We start from the raw sequence: 23910 nt of genomic DNA, 5'->3' as shown, positions 1-23910 counted from the left end.
GCTGATTATTCCATCTTGCTTTGGAACTCTTAAGGCTGGTCACTCACATTTTGTCTCCTTTATTAATCCTAGCTGAAGAATTTTCTAACTACTTGTAGTGCATCACGTGACTCTGTTATTTGGTAAAGTTTTATGCTGTAGGTGAGTCTCAAGATGGTGTAGAATCAAATTTATTCTGAGAGGCAGTTCTAAAAACACATCTTCATTCCTTAAGTGGAACTCTTTTTATTTTTTTATCTGTGGTTCAGATAGTGTATCATCTGCCTGAACTGCAAGTATAAGGCCATAGTTTTTTTCTTTACCAGACTTACTATTCTCCACTCCTGAACTAACTACTGACATTTGTACCATCTGCCATAGCTGTAGAACATCAATATGGTACAGTTGTTCTTGTCTTTTCTTATCTGTCTAACTCTGAAGCTATTCTCATTTATTTATTCAAAAAGAGTAACACTGATTATGAGCCCATGCCTATAAGGTCTACAGAGCCAGTAACTACTCACAGCAATGATTTTAGCTATAAGGGACTTTATAGTCAGACATACATATGCTCTTCTAACCAAGATGAGTAAGGACAGTGTTACAGTTATCTATCTCTTTGACACTGGTATTCATGATGCACATGACGCAACTTGGGTCCTTAGATTTCTTCACCTCCAAATATGAGTACAGCCTTGTGGTCACCTACACAGAGTGAGCAGCTTTAGGCAATCTACCTAACAGGAGGTGCAAAGAGATGTACCTGATCATTTCATGCACACATAAGTGGCAGGTATCTTGCCATTCCTAAGAGTGATGAAAAGTGAAATAACTGGAGTTTGACTTGTTAAGTGGTATCATTTCAGAGGGCTCCATTATGTGCCATTTAGGGAGGAGATGTTCACAGTCCAAAATGCTTCACCTCTCTTCAGGACTTCTGCATATTGACTAAAATTTTCTTCTCATAAAGCTCAGCACTTGTCTTATAAGCATATTCCTTGTCTTATAAGCATTCTCTTTGCAGGTCAAGCACTCCTATATTATACAAATCTCTCACTAGCAAAACCCCCCAGGAGTGCCCACTTCCCTGCTAAGCCCACTACTTTTCTGTCTCATACCAACTCATAATTCTTTCTAGCATGTCGAAGGGTCAGATGCTGGCGTCCTCTCCTGCCCAGTTGGTGAATCTGGGAATTCTGAGACAATGTTACAATTGCCTCATGTACACGGACAACCCTCTCCTCCTCCCACGTAACACTAACACTTGTGAGAGATGCAGCTATTTAGCCAGACTGGAGGCTGAGCTCTCTCAACTCAGGACTGGCAAGACCAGGCAGGAGGAGAAGGCAACTACACACACCACAATACCAGTCTCACATAACTCAACCACACCACTGAATCAAACACATAAACACACTAAGACATACTCGAGGCTCTGAGTAAAAATTTACCTAAACAGCAGAGGCCTCCAAAGCAGACACCCAAGCAACTGCAAACTCAATACACCACACAAACAACAAATAAACAACAAAATCAGTGTGCAAAGCAGTCACTGCCCTTAAGGCCAAATACAACACCAAACATACTTGTCATAGGTGACTCCATAGTCAGACACACTGACGTCCCGCTCACCAGACTGAGTAAGGAGAAGGTCACAGTAAGCTGCCTGTCGGGCGCTAGAATCCGCCACATAACGCAAGCACTCAGATCTCTCAACAGCAGGTACAAGTACGACTCAGTCATTGTCCACGCTGGTGTCAACGACCTGAGACGTACCTCCTTGGACTACATGAAAAGAGACATTGAGGAGCTCTCTGATTATGTAGCCCAGGCAGGTATGACCCTGACCTTGAGCAGTATCCTACCTTCACCTAGAATGATGCCACAATACAGTGATAAGATGATCAGCTTTAATAATTGGCTTAAATTCTGGTGTCATTCAAAGGGGATCCAATGTCTGTCTGCCTGGGATGACATGCTGGACAAGCCACGCTGCTTCGCAAGGGACGTCTTGCACCTGTCACCCCTAGGCTTCCGGATATTGGCAAAGGCTCTTGCCACCCCATAGTGCCTTTTTTAGGCAAGGCTCAAATTCTAAACCTACCACCCTAGAACACAAAAAAGGAAAAAAACTAAGGGTAATGCTGCTAAATGCCAGAAGTCTCAATCTCAAGATGCACGCACTCGAGGCCCTTCTCAGTATGGAGGACATCGATGTCTGTGCTGTGACAGAAACCTGGTTCAAGGCTCCTGAGAGCACCCCAGCACTATCAGGTTTCACCTCATATCATGCGTTCCGGCCCCAAAATCCGGACAACACCAAGAAAGGAGGGGGGTGTCCATATTCATAAAGGACACCCACACCTCAAGGTTGGTGGCAATGCACGATGCATCGGAGACCATCCAGGTGCAATTAACCATAGGCAAGACTGCTCTGCAATTTGTAGCATGTTACAGGCCACCCTCTCAAACTCAGGAACCTCACATGGCCTTCCTGAAAACATTGGAGGGGATAAATGTATCTCCAAACACCATCATACTAGGTGATTTCAACTACCCTAATATAGACTGGGAACACTACTCAAGCCCAAACACTCTAGCCCAAAGGTTCCTGGAGTTCATAAACTCAAATGCCATGGAACAACTAGTCACCATCCCCACAAGAGGAGAAAACATACTTGATCTCATCATCACGAACATGGGATCACAATGTTCAACACCGAAGTATACCCCTCACTGGTGAGATCAGATCATAAACTAATCTCGCTGGTGGTCCTCATCCGCCCCACCTGAAATAAAAAGACCACAGTGAAAACTTCTCAAAAGCCGACTTCACACTTCTAAAAACTAGCGTGGTCTCCTTTAAGGCCCCTGAGCCAGTGGTAAACATTACTCAAACCGCTGAATCACTTACAAATGCCTTCTACCAGCACCTACAGGACTGCATGGATCAGGCAATCCCAAACAAAACTAAGACTCTTTGTACCAAAGGCAAGCGTCCAGTCTGGTGGACCCCAGCCATAAACAAGCTCTACAACAAAAGGAGGAAGCTACTACAAGATAGAGCAAAATCCTTGAAAGGTAAGACACCTTTGATCATTATAAGTAAAAAACTAAGAGCTCTCATAAAATCATCCAAGGCAAATTTTGAGAGAAAAATCGCCAAGGACTCAAAAGACAATCATAAGGCCTTCTTTAGCTATGTTAGAAACCTAGGAGGAAACTCCCAGATATGCTCAGAATTAGTTCAAAATGATGTGAAGATTACTGAACCTACACACATTGCCAACATACTGGCTGACAGGTTCGGTGCAAACTCCCCCCCCCAAAAGGAGAGATATCTATACCAGAGGATTGTAGCCCCCCAAACATTTCCAACGCCCAGGTGAGAACTGCTCTCTCCAAGGCAAAAAACACAGCATCCATGGGACCGGATGGTGTCCCCGGCTGTGTGCTCCACGAACTCAATGAGGAATTAAACCCGCAGTTAGGACAGCTGTTTAATCTTAGCCTCACCACGGGATACGTACCCAAGGAGTAGCGCACGGCGACTGTGGTCCCACTTCACAAGGGCGGTGCCTTCACCGACCCTGGTAATTACCGTCCCATTAGCTTGACAAGCCTTATCTGCAAAGCCATGGAGAGGATCATAATGGAACTCATAAATAAAGACATAGGGAACTTGCAGACTTTGGATCCAACCCAGTTTGGCTTTGTCAAAGGCAGATCATGCCTTTTAAACTTGGTTGACTTTTTCGAGACAGTCACCAAGGCCATTGATGAGGGAAAGGCAGTCCATACAGCCTACCTCGACCTGGCAAAGGCCTTCGACACAATACCCCACTCAGGTATCATCGAAAAACTCATCAGCTTGAATGTAAACCCATACATCACAAGATGGGTTGCAAACTGGCTAAGTGACAGAACCCACAGGGTCAGAGTTGCTGGAGCCATGTCAGACTCAAAGCCTGTCACAAGTGGTGTCCCACAGGGCTCAGTCCTGGGTCCACTCTTGTTCGGCATCTACTTTTCTGAAGTACAAGCAAACACAGGAGGGTTATGGCTGACAAAGTTTGCAGATGACTGCAAACTGGGCCATAGTCGAAAACACATCTGACACAGATATCCTTCAGAAGGGCCTCACAGAAATGGATAACTGGTGCCAGAGCCATGGCCTAAAGTTAAACGCCAAGAAATGCATAGTCATACCCTTGGGAAAAACAAGGTTACCCCTAGCTACCATATAGGTGGCAATCCACTGAGCACAGAAGAATTCATCAGGGATCTGGGGACCCAGGTTGACAGTAGCCTTCGTTTGACACTCATGTTGCTAAAGTAGTTAGGAAAACCTTCTACATTGCCCACCTGATCATGAAGGGATTCACATCTAGATCAAGGGAGGTCATCATCCCCTGTACTCATCACTCATTAGACCTATGATTGAGTACAATGCCCCATTCGGAATGTATCTGACCCGACACCTGCAGCAGCTGGAAAGGCCCCAAAAGTTCCTCACCAAAAGGATAAAGGGTCTCAAAAATATGTCTTATGCTGCCCGACTGAAAGAACTCCAGCTCTATTCAGTCTCATACCGCTTGCTCAGAGGTGACCTGTGCCTGACATATAAGGCCATGTCAAACCCAGATTTGATGAATATGCTTCACCTCAAAAATCTAGATCCCTCAGAACCACAAGGCGGAGACTTAAACCTTGACACGGTTATTAATAGAACGTGCTGGAGGGACAAATTCATCACCCAGAGACTCCCTATGCTGTGGAACAAAATCCCGGTACATGTGAGGCAGAGCACCTCGCTGGCCTTGTTCAAGAGGAATCTTGACCAATGGATGGGAGATCGCAGATATACCCCAGGGATTACTTCAGTGTCACTGCTTGACAGAGGCACAGCAAAATAATAGGCATAGTTTTATTCAAACTAAAGGGGTGGTGAAAGCCACATAACTATGGGCTAGACTTATAAATGCCCTTGGGCAGATAGCCTAGTATGAACCTATGAACCTAAAAGGTGCTGCTTTCATAGTGCATTTGTTAGGCAGAGTTCATCTTCTGGATGAACTGACATAGCATGATATAGTCTAGTCTAGCCGATGTTAAGATGGTACTGCTTAACAATGGGAGTCTAAACCAAACAATGGCCAAACTTGAGAACTTCTTCACCGTCAGACACCTGCCAGTCTGTGTATTTAATGAAGCATGGGACTAATGTACTGATAGCAGTCTATCTATGCCTGGATTTGGCACCTATATTATTCATTCTGGACTTCAGGAACTGCAAGTACGTGTCAGTATTCACCTGAAAATGTATTACTTCATGCCAAATTCAACACAATGCCGACCTCAAACTTTGGGTAACCATGATAATATTAAACAACTAATTATCACATTCTTGCTAATTACAAGTCCTCATCAATGTCATCTGCTGTCTGTGACACATACCTAAATCAGGTGGAGATTAGACCTATACATTCCAATATGCTAAATATTAGGTAACTTCATATACCTGTTCATCAACTGGCAAATCTATACATCCAATGTAAAATGTGTGCTTGATTTCTAAACTTTGTTAATGCCAATTTCCTGGAAAAAATTGTCCGAATACTCTCTAGAGGAACCAGTCTTCTCAACCAATGCATTATAAATATTGCTTCTATTTTCACATTACCATGCATGACCCCTTCTTAATTATGACCACCAGGGTTGTGTCTTCTCACTCAGATTTAGTTCTACCATGCCTAATCGTACTGTATTCAAAAGCTACTCCAGAGCCAGTTTATTATTGTTCTGAGAACGTGGAGCATTTCAAATGCAACCCCTGAAGACTGGATGAATTAAGCTACTTCAGACATTTCAGAACTCTACTTTCATCTAAATTACAGTATTAAGGCATCTGTCCCCATCTGTCATGAGTTTGGTGGAAAATTCAAAAGTAGACATCTCTGGCAGATTCTGAGATCATCAGGGAATTACAATGTGACAGGTCAAGGTGAAGTATAACCATGCTGCACGAGTTCCTAAATGTGATCGAACTATAAGATTTGGAATTACTTCAGAAAGCTAAGTAGCATTTCCAAACTGAGTCCTACCCATGTCTAGAGTAAATGAACTGACTGAAAAAAATTGGGCAAACCTAGGTTTCTGTAAACTCTATACTTGATCAAGGATCATTGGCAAACTCTGTTAACTCCAGAGGCCAAGAAAAACATCTTTAAATGGTAACTCATGAAAAGGATTTGCTTGTATCTGGTGGTAAAGGTATTTTCCTTTATCCTGCTCAGCTTTTCTCTAACTTATTCTTGACTGAGTCTTGTTTCATAAATGTTTAGTTCTCTGAATACATATAACAAAGAGAAGCTACAAGCTCTGTTCAGCTTCCACTCTTTCCTTTTCTCTCTCTCTGTTCTCTATTCATTACAGCATTTAGCATTCTCCCAGTCTTCTACTAGAGAATCCTCTAAATCATTTGCTATACTGACTGCTTCTATCATTCAGCCTGCCCAATGCTTTGTGGTATGCTTAACCATAAGCCATACTCTGTCAGTCTCTATACTACCTCCTTTTGTGGCCATACTCTATCAGTCTCTATGTTACCTCCTTTTGTAGCCATATTCTATCAGTCTCTATACTACATCCTTTTGTGGTCATATTCTATCAGTCTCTATACTACCTCCTTTTGTGGCCGTACTCCATCAGTCTCTATACTACCTCCTTGTGTGTCCATACTCTATCAGTCTGTATACTACGTCCTTTTCTGGTCTTTTATACTAGTATCTTTTGTCAAGATATATTATTAGATTCATCTACATCTTCCACCAAGACCTGAATCTTAGCATAGTGCCTTTTAAGGTTTCTTACATAGCAGTTTTACATTTACTACATCTGTGTATGCCTGAATGTACTGCTCTGCCCACAATTTCCAGAGTTTCATAAATAGCAGAAAGTTTTGACCAATTGTCACAACATAAGTTAAGTCAGGTATTACAATAAATGAAAGACTTTGCCTTGAATTGCCTGCATTTTCCTTTGGGTTATGGGGTACTCTTTTTCCCCTTGCGCACCCATAATATGTTCTGGTTACTGATGGTTTTGTGCTTAAACACATATTGAGCTCAAACAAGTGTGAGCATGTTTCTGAATCTAAAATCCATCTTAATTCTTTTCCCACTATAACTGAATTACATGGATAAGCTTAAGAATAGCACAATGGCAGAGAGTTGATTTCACAGTTTTTGCTGCATAGAAATTAGCACTGCCACACACCACAGATATACTTTCAAGTGTGATTTGCTTAAGAGCAGGTTAACTAGTAGTATCAGGCTGTGCAGGTATAACATTTTTATCACACACTGGATAATACTTAGCAACGTGTTCCTTTCTTGCATATTTAAAACAATTTACTTCAACTGGTAATGCCAATTTACTTCAACCAATAATACCAATCAAAAACACTTAACACATACATGTGATAACATATTAAAATGCCACAAATTAATTAATTTATACAAACAGTAAAAATATATTACATTAATAACACAATTGTAATTCAAAGTGCCAAAGCTCTAAATTTAAAAAATGGCATAATAGTTCATAGGTTCATAGTGGCTCATAGGTTTGTACTAGGCTAATTGCCCTTGTGGGCAATTTTAAGCCTTGCCAAATACCCCATGTTAGATTCAAACCCTGCACCTTGTGTCTGCAAGGTAAACACCTTAACCATTATGCCATCCTCTCACCCTTATGCCATCCTCCCACCCTTTAGAAATATATTCGTTAATACCAGGGGCTTGAGCAGCATTTAATCTTATTTGCCATTTCATTTCGGCTCTTTCAAGTGTATTGGCCCAATCACCCCCCCTAAAATCCATATAAACAATTTATAAAATATCAAATAAAAGTCTTGCACAACCTGGATTACTATTTAAATGTCTAAAAAGGGCATTATTTGTGTTTTTCTGTCTAATGACATATAAATGTTCATACATTCTTCTACAGAGAGTCCTTTCCGTTTTCCCTATGTAAAAACTAGAACAATGTTGACACATCGCCAAATAGATACAATCCTTAGTTCCACAATTACCCACAACTGTTTTCACCCTTACACCAAATTCACCAATATACAATAGTGAATCCTTAAGAATATATTTACAATAATTACAATGCCCACAACCAGTAGTGCCTTTGTCGGAAATACCTTTGAACAAAATAGGATGTTCAAACAAAAATTGTAAGTTAACGTTAGTTTTAAACACAAAGTTTGGATTATTCCCCAAAATTGACTGAAGTTCTTTATTAGCCCTGAACAAAACCCAATTCTTACATAAAATGGCTTAATGTTTTGGTCATAACTACCAAAAGTTAAAACCATACTACTCTCATATCCATCAGACCTGACTGTCTCCCCACGAGTCTCTGTAAATAGAGGAATATACCTAACCCCCCAATTCTCCTTCACCACCTTATACATATCCAAAACAAGTTTTTCAGGGTAACCTCTATCCCTAAAAAAATTAGTTAGTACATCCATCTTTCTAATAAATCTGTTAAATGTTGAACACATTCTGGCCACTCATAAATTGGCCGTTAACAATACTTTTTTCATAGAAAAGGGGTGATTACTACTAAATTCCAAATAATCATTAGAAAATGTGGGTTTCCTATATATAGTGGAAGAAAATTCTTTCAGCAAAGATTCTTTACAAATTGTCACGTCGAAGTAATTGATTTCTTCATTATTATGTGTGGAAGTGAACTTAAAATAAACACAAATACTTTTAATATGTTCACTAAACTTTTCACCATAACCATCAATCTTCCACAAAATAAAAATGTCATCCGGAAATCATAAATACAAAGACCATTTGTGTTGAAAGTCAGTGTTAAATACATATTTTTTCTCCCAACTATAAATAAGTTGGCAAATAAAGGGGCACAGCTAAAGCCCATAGCTACCCCTTGATTCTGTTTAAAGTATTCCCCTTAGAAAAAGAAAAAAAATTGTTTTTTAATATTGTGTTCATACATAACATAACAAAATTTAATAATGAATTGTTTAAAGTTGTCTTCTCCTTAATGGCATCATAAAATAGCTCTAAACCAGTTTTGTGTGGAATAGATGTAAAAAGATCCCTGACTTCAATAGTGGAAAATGAACAAGTATCACTATAAAATTCCATTCCATTATGCCATTTTTAAAATTTAGAGCTTTGGCACTTTGAATTGTTGAACTGTTGTAATTGAATTACAATTGTGTTATTAATGTAATATATTTTTACTGTTTGTATAAATTAATTTATTTGTGGCATTTTAAAATGTTATCACATGTATGTGGTAAGTGTTTTTGATTGGTGTTCTACACTTTTTAAATGGTGGTCTTTGAAATGTTTAGTTGGTTCTGATGAAGTCCAGGCTTCCTGAAAGAAAGCACTTGACCAATTTGTTTTGAATAAACTGTTGGGATTACTGTTTTGATACATCATTTAATCTATTTTCAACTGCACCATTTCAGCCAGGCGGAAAAAGGGTTTTGGTATTTCAATGTTCTAAAAGAAATACTTTTATTTAGAATAGCACTTCTGTTTACACCCTCTACATACAAGTCACAGTGCTGCGTACCAAAGGTTCAAAAGAGAGAGAGAGACTCTGCTCTTTCTTTTATGAATTTAAGCTTACAGACTAGTGGCAGACTTTTCTACTTCTTTATAGCTTCATAGGTTCATAGGATCTTACTAGGCAAATGGCTTAAGGGCCATTACAAGCTAGGCCAGTATAATTCGATTTTACCCAATATATGGCCCCTAGGGGCAAGAGGATGGTATGGGTTTGTGCCTGTACATTGAATATCTTACAGACTGCCCTTGTCCATAAGGGACATAGGCAGTACCCCAGATATGAATTTGTTATTGCCCATCTATTGATCCAAATTGCATTTGAAGAGGACCAGGGAAGGGTTTGGCTTAATTTGAATAGGAAGCCTGTTCCAAAGAAGGGTCTCTCCAGCATGTTTTTTTTGAGTTGCTGACTAAGTTTAGATCCCTAGATTGGCTGACCCTCATGCTGTTTGACTTGAGGATGTGTAGCAGCTCCATCAGGGCTGGATTTGTGAGTGCCTTGTAGGCCAGGCATACGTCACCCCTTAGTAGTCAGTAGGAGACAGAGTGAAGGGATAGGGCTTTTAGTCTATCTATATAGTTCATGTTGTTTATAGCCTGTATTTGTATTTACTTACTTATTTATTTATTTATTTAACATTTGTTTACCGGGAAAGTCTGTCTTGGAACAAAGCCAATTTTCAGCAGAGGCCCAGGGAGAAATGTTCCAGATGCATGTCTTTGTAATGTGGGAGGAAACCGGAGCACCTGGAGAAAACCTACACAGATGCAGGGAGGACATGCAGACTTCGCACATAAGGCACCCCAGCCGTGAATCAAACCGCAGAACCTCTTGCTTTGAGGTGACAACACAACCGCTGCACCACTGCACCATTTCTTTATGAAGAACCTCTGAGGTCACTCCAGCTGCTGTAAATGCCAAGTCAAATACATGCCAAATGGTACATTTTACTCGATTATTAGTCTAATGAGGGCTGAGTACAGCAGGCCTATAATTTCCTTGGAACTGGATGCCATACCTTTACTTACAAGTTATGCCACATAAATGGACTTCCTCAACACTGTGGACACATGGTGGTCAAAGTTCAGGCTACTGTCTATATGTGTACCTAGACATCTCACCTCCGAGTCTGCTCTTAGGGGTGTGCTATTGATGTTGTAATTTGCAGGGGCATTTGACATATGAAAAGGTGTGATAATGCATTTTTTCACATTTAGATTTAGGCTATGGTTCTGGCACTAATTATTTGTCTGATCCAGACCCTCCTGAAGGATATCTACATCACTGGGGGATTCAGTGATTGCCCCCAGCTTTCAGTCATTGGCAAACTTTGTCATCCAGAGGCCTTCCACATTAGCCTTGCCTTCAGGGAAGTATGCTCCAAACAGGAGTGGTCCCAGCACAGAGACCTGTTGCAGACCACTAGTAAATGGCCTCTTGCTGGATCTGAATTCATCCACTTTTACCACGTGTTCTGTCAGTGAGTCAACTGGCTATCCATCTGGTGACATAGGGATTTATGCCCAGTTTTGTGAGTTTATTTGTAATAAATGAATGGGGAATTGTGTCAAATGCCTTGACTAGGTTGAGGTAAGCACTAGGCAGTATGCATTGTTTTACCATCATCTATGGCTGTAGTAACTTTCTTAAAGAAATCCATCAGGTTCAGTAGGCATGACCTGCCTTGACACAGCCGAATTGGGTCGGGTCCAGTGTTTGGAGGTTTCCTATGTCATTATTTATTAGGTCCATGATTATTCTTTCCATGGTCTTACACTTAAGACTAGTCAAACTTATAGGACTGTAATTTCCTGGGTCAGTACATGGTCCCCCTTTATGCAGAGGGATGACTGTTGCCGTCCTACACTCTATCGGGACAAAGCCAGTCTGGAAGCTGTGGTTAAATAGAGATCCAAATGGTCCTGATAAGTCCTGATTTAAGATATTTAAGAGGCAATGAGGTATATCATCAGGCCCCAATGAATCTGTGTTTTTAGCTTTAGAAAGCACAGTGGCAGTGTGTTCTTTGGTGATAATTGGCAGGAGAGCAGTCGAGGGTATTTCTTGGGGGAGAACTGGGAGTGATGGGGAAGTGAAATCTGAGCTGAATTTGTTGGCCTGCAGATTTTCTATATAGCTAAGTATAGGTGATGCCATCTGCAACTAATTCCACACATCTTGTTAGATGTTGCCCTTAAGATTGTGGACGTAACTGAAAAATGCCTTATGGTCATCCCTAGTTTTGGGGGCTATTTGTACCTCAAAGTCTGCTTTCAGAGACTTGATTATTTCCCTGATTCACTTGTTTAGACTAATAAGGGTCTTTCTGCTCTGTTGTACACATTCCCTCTAACTTCTAGAAGGGATTTTCTGTGTTTTGTTGTACAATCTATTAATATCAGGGGTCCACCAATGTGGCTTCTTTTTGCAGTTTGACCTGGGTTTGTTTCGGTCTGATACTGCCAATTCTATGCAGTTGTTTATATGGTTGTACAGGGCTTTTGTGTATACCTCTGCATAGGTGTCTGTGTTTTCTGGACTTGGGGGAGCTTGGAAACTAACTCTGCCATCCCTTAATAAGGAGTAATTTGTCTTAGAGAAGTTCTTACAACTTTTGGGGTTAGGTGGGGAGACTAATTTTAACTTTACTTCAAGGGAGACCATTTTGTGATCTGATCTTACCAGTGAAGACATCACAATGTTGGGTGCAGCACTCTCCCTTATTTGTAAGTATCAGATGTAGGATATTTGCATCCCTAGTGGGAGTGCAGAATAGTTGCTCCAGGGCATTTGTATTTACAAAGTCAAGAAATCTTTGGCCCTTCATATTACTGATCATTTATGCCTCCCAATTAATGGAGGGCTAGTTAAAATCACTGATGAATATGGTAATGGGCTGGATGGTGAGTGATTCTAATAACTTTAGGTATGATATATGGGTTTCCTGGTTCATAGTGGTGGACCTGTAGTTAGCAAGAATATGGTAATAGATTTTTCCTATGGTTAGTTGGACATGTAGTAGCTCAAGCATGTCATATTGTTTGACCGGCCTTGAGGTGTGCTTATCATTTATGTAGATAGATATACCTCCGCCTTTTGCTTTTTCATGTGCAGTGGGTGGTCAGAATGTATGAACGCTATTATAGCCATGTACTGCTGGAGTGCTTTTGCTTTCCATGGCTTTGCATTCATTTGGAAATCCTATATTTTATTGGCAAATGCAACCATGCTATGCCGATACACACACACAGATATATATATATATATATATATATATATATATATATATATATATATATATATATATATATGGGTTCCTATCAGTTGATCGAGTTTTCACAAACTCGGACTCCATATGGTTGAAAACCTAAAGCTTTTGAATGGAGATTGCAGTACAGTAAAGATCGGGAATTGTACCCTTTTCCTGACAGTAGTGCAATCTTGGAGATAGTATATATAATTTGCAGGGGGTGTGGAGGGGGGGTGCAGGCTGGGGCTTGCCCTCCTGCAAAAATGTAAAAAAAGGTAGATTTTTGTGTTTTTTTTTTTTTTTTTTTTTTTTTTTTAATGTTAAGTTTTCGGAATTTCAATCATATGGTCTGTTCAATATTTTTTTGAGTTTCTCAAAACTAGATCTGACACATAAATGTATATATATATATATATATATATATATATATATATATATATATATATACATAAAACAGTAATTCATCTGATTGAAGAAGACTGGTTTGCTCTACACCACAAAGCATCAAAACTTATTTCACTGAAAATGTCACATAGATTGAATGTATATCAAAAAGATTTTTCTCACTGAAAATATCATATATACTAAATAATTCTTTAAAAGCTTTTTTCACTGAAAATGTCACATACACTAAATAGTTCCCCAAAATCTTTTTTTGAATGGGGTCAAAGCCCACACCCCCTAGCTTAAATATATTAACTTCACAGGCACACAGCTGTCAAGAGAAAAGTCCTGACAGACTGAATCACTTATTGCGCAGAAACGTCTAGACATGGAAGTACAACTTAACAGTGGGCATTAGCAAGAAAATAATAATAAACACAAAACAGCCACCAGAGCTTTAGAACTCATTTGTCCTACACAAAACAGATCCAGAATAAGAAGCAAAACACCAGGACTTGGAGATGGCTGTAAAATCCAGTAGAAAAATATTTATTCGACACAAGCGCTTTTGTGGGTCACCCCACTTCTTCAGATGTCTTTTTAAAAATATCTCTTGGTTTAAAAATGCACCATCTTGGGACACATGATTAAAACCAACCAATACATTGTTCAAGTGTGCACAAGCACTTTCGATTTAAAACAACATTCCACAAGGTTTATGCTATTAACTGGACTAGAAGTCTGAAACATACACACTTCTGAAAACCTATTTATAAAATATCTAAATTATAATTCAGATTTGCATACCATATCAGTGTACAATCACAAGCACAGAATATATCTGCACATATTTACATTTTCCATTTGTGTTCTCCAATACACATACAAGCCTGTAGCAAGAAGTCAGTAATTTTTTGTACAAACAATTCCACAGCACTTCTTACCTAAAAAGCTGCCTAGACTTTAACTTAGGACGCAGAGGTATATATTAATTTAATCCATGTCCTCTATCAGCCCTTAGTCTTGCTATCCACTTAGCTTCAAGCTCTTCAGTGATGTTCCGTAGGTCCCCCCCTCTTTTACTCTCATATGTTCTTCCTGTAACTAGAAATGTAAAAGCATGTTCCATATAATTATTGATAGTGTGTCTAGCCAAGGCATTCGCTTTGTTCTTTTTATGAATAGCATAAATGTGTTCATGTATTCTTTCCTTCAGAGACCTGTCTGTCTTCCCTACATAGAAACTATGGCACACTGTGCAATGGGCCAAATACACTAGGTGCTTTGTTTCACAGGTAGCATTGATGTCAAACTCATATGTCTTTAACTGGTCTGGATGTTCAAACTTAGAAGTACTGTCTATATACTTGCAGAAATTACATCTGGCACATTTTTTGTACCTTTTACTATAGCTGACCTTGTATGGCCATGCTTCCCATCGTTAACCTTATGTAGACATAACTGTCTCTTCAAAGATTTATAGTTATTCAGTGAATACTTAGGTTTCACATCTATTAAACTACTGATGCTGTCATCTAGTCTCAATATATTGCAGTGTTTCTCTATCACGTTCTTATACATCCATGCATCTTTGGAGTGATAGGATGATATTCTAGTTTGTTTCTTTTCTCTGATATTATCTTTCTGCCCATCACTGTGTTCTTCTCTAAAGTCTTCACTCCTAGAAAAGTATGGTTTGGCCTTTGAACATCTCTGTTTACTCACCTCCTTGATGCTGCTCTGTATATCATTAATGTGATATCCCGTCTAATAAATCACTACTAGTTTGCTCAACTTGATGAACAAAATCTTCATCTGTCACATTCAGTCTTGAAGCTCTATAGAACTGGCTCTGAATGACATTTTGAAAAATGTATGGGGGGTGCATACTATCTTTGGCTAATAAATGGTCTCCATGGCATTCTTTATATGGGGGTGCATACTATCTTTGGCTAATAAATGGTTTACGTGGCATTCTTTATATGGGGGGTGCATACAAGGGAGCCCGCAGGATTTTTTGCAGGGGGGTGCAAACCCAGAGCCCCACCCACATAGCTCACCCTGCCCCCTGCCAACACAGCCCCGCCCAAGTCCACCCACCCCAAGCCCCCCCCACACAGCCATTCCAGTGTCCCATTACTTGGCTATTTCTCCCCATTTACTGTAGACACTGTTCAAATCTGTGTGCATACTGTTTTATGCTTTAGTTCTACAATGATTACAGGCAGTTGGATTTAATTTACAACTTTTATTTCAAACATTATAGCCCAAACACTGAGACATTTACTAAACCTAAACAAAGCAATAGTCTTACAATGAAAACAGACTTGGCATTAAAGCTTCTCTACTTTTGAAACTCACATTCAATGAAACAGCATTGAAACCCACATTCAAAGAAAATGCATCTGGCCAGTGGCAGGTTATTTACCTTTGAACTGTTTTCAAGCAATAGGCTCCTTGCACACCGTTAGGGCCATGCAAAAGTTATTAGATTTACCTGATTGAATTATATCCCTTGTATTATACAGCAGCACTTGTTTGAGTGACTCTGCTGAAGTAAAAGTAATCTGAATAATTCCACATTAAAGATATCTGAAACTAATGAAGATGTTGTTGCTGTATATTTCAATGTTTCATTTACAAATTCAGTGCCTGTTGCCATCAAAGAATAAATTGCCTATGTTAAATTAAAAAATGGTAAGCTGGTATATTGCAATAGAAAATGGATGACAAGCTGAAAAACAGGTTCATAGTTATTAGGCATCTCATCCAAAGGAGGGCATCCTGAGGACTGCAGCATACAAATGTATATGCTGTAGGAATAGAACCTCAAGCCTTTACATTAAGATGCAAGTATTCTACTTGTGGTGCTACTAACATAGCTTTAAAACGTTATACCACAATAGAGATACCATTTGCTAAACAAAACAGTTGCACATTGTAAATAGACTTGGCATGAGCAGCAGTGGACTTAGCTTCCCTTAAAACTCACAGTTCCTTGAAAATGCACTTGAAAATTCCACCTGTTAACTCTAACTTGGGCATTTCACTTTCTCACAAACATACCACACCCTCAAGGCCTCAACCTTAGTGCAAGAAATCTGGACAAAGCCTAAAATAAATAGGGACAGATTATAAATATGGCTCTCAGAAACTTAGAAAGATTTGTGTTGGTATGCATTTTTCTAAATGACATCTAAAACTGAAATGCCTCATTTAGCAACTTCAATCCTTTTTAGGAGGAATATGGGGCAAAAATCTGGACAGCTGAGGGGTATGCTACCTCCCTCTAATACACACACCAAATAATTCTGGTCAGACAAATTAGTTCTGGGAAGGTTGCACTGAACGGCACCGTGCTTGAGCTGAAGTGGGTGAAATCCTGGTAGCCAGTGATAACTGATCTCAGCATTGTGGAGCATTAAAGCATTTTTAGCAGAGCATTGTTTCATCACTACCTATTGTGTTTGCACATAAGCTTTAAATAAGGTAGCAATGCTTATTTACCATATACCATTAAAGCCACCCTGACCCAACTACAACTGTACTAACACACAGACACTGCTATAAGACACTGGTCTGCAATAAAATGTAATGAACTTCTGAAAATACTGTAATCCTGTCCTTTTATTACAATGAATATAAAATACTTCGAAATAAGGTAAAAAAGCTCATAATCTTAGACCGACAAAACTACTTTTCCACACTTCAAAATAATAAAATCAAACCCTCAGAAATTTTGGAAAGGTATCTCTACTCTACTTAACCCCAGCAAACCAGATACCCCTACCCCAGACCCAAACGCTCCTGACCAAGACTCGGCTACCCAATTTAACTTTTCATTGAATCCATTTCCAAATTAACGCCATCTTTCTCTAAGACCACTACACTGCTACTACTTCCTCATTCCCATCTACTAACTCCCATCCCTCCACTCCTCCTACTACTTCATCAGCTTCATCTGCCCCTAATTCTCCCTCTTCACTCCTTTTTCTCATTTAAACCTATACCCAACTTCTACTATAAAGAAATTCCTTATGAAACTGAAGCCATGCACCAATGCTCCTGATAACATCCCTTCTTACTTTCTTGGCAAAGCTGCTGAAGCAATCGCTTACCCTATTAGCATTTTAATCAACTGCTCTATCCAAGAATGTATAGTACCCCAAGTCTGGAAAAGGGCCTTTATCATACCTCTACATAAAAGGTGGCAACAACAACAATGTTACTAATTTCCGCCCCATCGCTATTCTGTCCGCCATCTCTAAACTCCTAGAAAAGTGTATCCAACTACAACTCCTTCCACATCTCTTAGATAATCACCTACTAACTCCCACACATGGAGTCAGACAACATCATAGCATTATGACCGCCCTCCTCCTTCCTTGAAACTGTAAATAAAGCCATGACTCTGGCCAAATTGTTTCTACCCTACTACTCGACCTCTCCAAGGCCTTTGACACACTCTCACAGCCTGCTACTAACTAAACTTTACCCATCTCCCTCCTCCTTGGAACTGGTTCTCCAGCTACTTATCTAACGGATCTCAAGCAGTCAAATGGAAAAAGGCCACCTCCTCATTTCTAATTACTCCTACTGGGGTACCCCAGGGCTCTATACAGAGTCCCCTTCTCTTAAATATATTTATAAATGATTTCATAACTCTATCCCATTCTCAGACATCATCCAATATGCCGATGATTCTGCTATTATCTGCGCTGCCACCTCTATCCCCTCACTCCTAAAACTGACTCAAGATGCTTTTACAACAACTGAGCAATGGATGAAAAGGAATCACCTAGCACTCAATGCCTCTAAACCAAATTAATGTTATTCATCCCTCTAAGGCAACTTCTTTCAATATAAACGCATTCCACATCTCTAGACAAAATAATCTACCCTGGAACTGGTGTCAGAGACCAAGTTACTTGGGGTCCAAATTGATACCAGCTCAAATTCAACTCCCACCTACAGTTAAATATCAAGAAAACCGGTATGCTTTAGACAAAATCATTACCTTACACCTGCTACCAAAATCACCCTCTACCTCATTTCTTATCCTCTCCCTTCTCTATGGAGCTCCACTCCTAACTAATCTACAGACCTCCAACACAACTTTCCTCTTGCTACAACAAAATTGCCAAGTTCGCTACCAACCACAAGTCCTCCACCCACCACTGTTCCTCTCTCCAAAAACTAAAATGGCTAGAGCTACCCAGTTCTCACATATACTCAACTAAATCTTGCACATAAGCTCATTTTCAACCCTCCTTTGTCCCTCCCTTTCATCAGCCTTTAAAATGCACCTTCCTGCAAGAGTATCAAGATCCAACAATCAAAATCTATTAGAAGTATATAAACCAACTAGTCCACCAGGCAATTTCAGTGCTTTTGTGCTAAATTTCCCTTTAGTCTGTATTACCTATTAATTTCATCACTAGATTGTACTCGCTCTAGTTGTATTATTTTCAAATTGTTATTTCTTGTATGATTAACTTCTGTGTAATTGTATAATTTGTATATCTATTAATAACCTACTTAGTTTTGGAGCTTTTCTCCCCAGGACTCCATTGAAAACGGGTTCATTTGGCCCAATGGACTATCCTGGCAAACCAACTGCAAATAAAATAAATAAAACTGTCATATGCATTTCAATACCCAAGGCTTATACATTATCTAGTCATGTAAATATTCTCTGCATGGCAACAACGAAAAGGCTTTCAATGCTGGTAATTCTTTAACAATATACTTACTAAAGCTTACTTGCATCTTACAATATCCGACAAGCTTACTAAAGCTTACTTGCATCTTACAATCTCCGACAAGCTTACCTGATGTTCATTAAACCATGGCTACTTAAACAGAGCAACAGGGCACTGTGACAGCATACAGTTCCAGAATAAGAAGCATAAATCAACAGTACAAAAATCTGATAGAAAACCAGAACATTTTGCAAAATCAAGGACAGATGAAAAGCCACGGTCGTATTTGTGATCTACTTTGGATGGGGGAATACTCTGCACATTTACACTGCATAACTGCTTCTTGCCTTCCATGGACACATCCAGAGCCACTACAATGGGGAGTGGGGTGCAATAAGTATGTCACAATTTGAAATGTCTCTGGCTGACAGTGATGGCTGACACTCATGCCTCTCAACTTCAGAGCAAGAAATCTGGACAAAGCCATACATAGAACTAGAAGTGTGACAAGCCTAAAAATAAGGCCAATTTTTAAATATTGCTCTTATAACTTAAATAGAACAGGTAGATCTTGCATTAGTACAAGTTTTCTGAAAGGTATGAAATCTGAAACTCAAATGTCTGCCATTATTTTCTAACTTCAATCTTTAATGACTTGCCACTAATTTGCCAGAAAAACACAATTTTATGAAAAACTGACCAAAATGTGATGCAAAAATACCTGTCAAAAAGGGACACCTTTTAATATTAACAGTTAACTTGAAGCAGCTAACAAAATAAGAGCATCCACATGCATTTCTGAAATAGAGGTAATCTATAAGTGATCATTACAGTTATATATAATTGTAAACCCTCCACATTTTCTTCCAAAATTGCCATTTTGGAGGAGGGATTATTAGGGAGAGCAACATTTTGAGCCAGAATTGGGGACAATTGAGATGTTTGGATATTCCTAATCTACAAAGTGATTTGCGTGCCTCTCAACCTCTTAATGCAGGAAATCTGAACAAGGCCAAATATATTGGGGAACATACAAACACTACTAAAAATTGCTCTTGTATAGCGTAAAGACAGTCTTGCATTAGCATGCATTTTTCTGAAGGTTATGACATCTGAAACTCAATGTCTGTCATTTAATGGCTTCATTCCTAAATAATTTGCTAGAAAATCACAAATTTGAGAACAAACCAAAATAAGCAGGAAATATCTATTCATTCTGCAAAGATATGGACAACTGAGAGGTATAGTTCAACGGGGCTGTCTGAGCTTGCTACCCCCTCACAAAATCATGGTCAAATGGAGCCTCCCCTGCAGCCATTCCAATGTCCCATTTATCATAAACACTAATGTGCATACTGCTTTACTTCATGCGATGATTTAGGATTTCATTTGAAAGTTTTATTTTGCATTTTACAGCACAAACCCTAATACATATCTGTTAAAGCAATGCAGTCTCACAATGAAAATAGACCAACATTAAAACTTCTCTGCTCTTGAAACTCGCATGCATTGAAACAGCACTGAAACCCACTTTACATTTTGCCAATGGCAAATATTAACTCTGGGCTGTCTACAAAATCATAGGCCCCTCGAACATAACATACACATGCTCTTGATACACCTGCCTGACTGTATTACATTATATTCCTTGTACAATACAGTACAGTTGTTAGAGGGCATTTTAAATTTATTGTTTTGAACATTTTCCAGTAAACAATGAAACAAAAGGATCCACTAATGACAAAACTGCCCAATTGAGAACATTTCCATCATAAGTCTACTCAAGTCCACCAGTATCAGTAAAAAAATACACAATCTCTGAAGTAGTAAACTCCACATTGAAAAAATTTGTAACTAATAAAGAGGTTGAAAGTGCCTGTTACTCTTGAAGAATAAATTGCTTTTGTTGCATGCAATAAAAAAATGAAAAGCTAGTAATACCGCAATAGGGAATGGATAGCAAACTGTTAACAGGTTCATAGTTACTAGGTATCTTTGCCAAAAAGCCTGCAGCACCCACCCCCTTTACAACACAATACAGAATCAGCAATGCATTTACCTACTGTGGGAGTAAAACCCACAGCCTTCTGCATCAAAAGCCAGTACACTATCTGTTGTGCTATTAATGCAAGCAGATTCAAAATAAGCAGCACTAAACTTTTGCTCCCCTGTAGCTCTTAGCGCCTTGTAAAATCTATTCAACACTCAACTGTATCTCTGAACTTTGCAGCACAAGAAATCTGGAAAAAGCCAACATTTATTGGGGGGGGGGGCCCAAAAATCAGGGACACATTTTAAATATTACTTGTATAATGTTGGAAAGTAGCTAGAATAAAATGCTGTGTTACCACCATACATTTCACTGCCAAGTCTTGAAGCCAGGCCCCTGTGCAAAACAGTCAGAGCAACATACCACTATGCCAAATCAGCTGTTTTGTGAAAGAGAGGAAGACTGAAACTTAAATGGCTACCATTTAGTGAATTCAGTTCTCACCATAGCTGTCAACCTCTTTGCACAAAACACCTGAACAAAGCCAATAATGGGGGAATACAGCCCTCAAAGATATTCAGTGAATTCAGTTCTCACCATAGCTTTCAACCTCTTAGCAAAAAACATGTGGACAAAGGCAGTAATGGGAGAATACAGCCCCCAAACATATTCAGTGAATTCAGTTCTCACCATGGCTCTCAACCTTAGCACAAAAAACCTGGATGAAGCCAATAATGGGGGAATACAGTCCCAAAAATAGGGACAAATTTCAAATATCCATGTTATAAACTTAGAAAATTGCTAGAATAAAAGGTTTTGTGTTACCATGTACTTTCTGAAGAATATGAAGTCTGAAATTCAAATGCCTATTATGTTTATTTATTAAACATTTGTTAACCAGGAAAGTCTGACTTGGAACAAAAGCCAATTTTCAGCAGAGGCCCAGGGAGAAACATGTCTTTTTAAGAAGGGAGGACATACAGACTCCACACAGAAGGCACCCTAGTCAAGAATCAAACCAGAGAACTTGTAGCTATCAGGCAACAATGCTACCAGTGCACCACTACACTACTAACTGAGCAAGGAAAAAGAAGCATGCAGAAACCACAGATTTTATGAGAAACAGAACAGATATGAGGCAAAAAGCCTGCACATTTTTTTACAAATGGTGGCGGTTAGGGAATTGAGGCCATTGCCACCTGCACCCAAGGTACAGAATTTAAGCCTGAAGTATTCTCTACCCACCACCATGTGTTCTGTCCAGCCACCAGTATATAGCAACTGGGGCATTACACACACACAGAGATTCAAGTGTAAAATATAGTCTGGACATTTTTTTCTGTTTATAATGATGCACTTTCTGCAAAAATACAGCCTGTTTTGAAAACCTAACAGAACTTGTTGGAAATTGTCAAGGGCAGCACTTACTTTTGCTGAGATGAGACAAGACATCGTCTGTAGCAACTAGTTTGTAAAGCTGAATGTGCAGTATAATACCTGGAAAGCTTAGAAACCGGACCAAACTAACAATCATCTTCTTCATACATTTACTACACTCAGAAAATCTACCAAGAAAGCTACAAATAGTGCAAAGGCATTATAATTTAAACAGAAACAAACTATTTTTTTCTTCCATACCCCAAAACTTCAAGAATGAAATAAAACAGCTCACAGGAAAGATAACAGGTGCCTCCTCCAGCCCTATTCACAATAAAAAAAAATGTTCTACCACCTTTGCTAATAACTTCAAAACGTCATTCTATCTACCATGAAAGAACTAGAATCACTTTTACCACTCCAACGTAACTACTGGCAGGTACCGCTTACATAACTACCCAACTATACCCCTGAGCTGATTGTGCTGCCGTCTTTCACTTTTCAGCAACAGCCACTAAAGAAACTAAATCACTACTCTTAAAATTTAGCCAGTTTGTATTTAGATTTTGCAAACTTCATCCGGGTTTCCTTAAAATAGCAGCAGAGAGAACTGCAAAACCACTAACTCACACATTTAATTTCACTCTGTCTCTAACCACCAGTAGAGTCCCTGCAGCCTTCAAGCATGCTGTCATAATACCATTACCAAAAGTACGCCCACTGACACATAAAGATATCAGACCTGTCTCAAATGTCTGTCCAATAACAAAAGTATTTGAAAAACTACACTATAAACAACTTTTCAAACATACAAATGTTTATGGCTTACTCTGTGACCAACAACAGGATTCAGAAATGTCTTTAGCACTTCAACAGCCTTACTCACTGATACAGATGATATCTACAGTAATGTAAATGGTGGTTTGATATCAGTTGGTGCTTTTGTAGAAATGACCAAAGCTTTTGAGATAGTTAACCAAACATCCTCTTAAACAGGCTTACAAAATTAAGCTTCAGAGAAAACACAAAAGTCTGGTTCCAAAACTACTTTAAACAAATCTCATTCTCAGACAAAGAAACACTAAATACAGGTATTCCACAAGATTCTGTTTTAGGACCTCTACTTTTCACTTTATTCAGCGGTGACCTTACCCTATACCTTCCAAACCATAATATCATAGTGTATGCAGATGATATTCTTATGCATGACGCTAGGCAAACACATCATTCTCTTCAGGATAATCTCAAAACCACATTTTCTTCTATGTGTACATGGCTGCATTCAAACAGATTTGTATCCCCAGCAAACTGTCATGCTATTCTCAGCCCCAAAGAAACTTACAACATTGCTCATCTTGTAACTTAAGGATTGCAAAGGAAACTGCATCCCTACTGCACAAGAACATAAATTCCTCAGATTTACATTTTAATCCATCCTTAGCTCTACCACACACACACACACACAAGGTGGTTTCCCATCAATGATGGGAAAACACCTTGGATTTCTGGTATTGATAAAGAAGAGTGTATCAAAGTAATTCAGTGTGGCCTAAATAGCTTACCTAGAGTTTCTCTGTGCTAAGATGCAGAAAGATAATTTA

The sequence above is a fragment of the Protopterus annectens genome, chromosome 10.part0 (genome assembly GCF_019279795.1).
Source record: "Protopterus annectens isolate FY-2018-M chromosome 10.part0, PAN1.0, whole genome shotgun sequence".
Taxonomy (NCBI): domain Eukaryota; kingdom Metazoa; phylum Chordata; order Ceratodontiformes; family Protopteridae; genus Protopterus; species Protopterus annectens.
Note: the sequence above shows the minus strand (reverse complement) of the source record.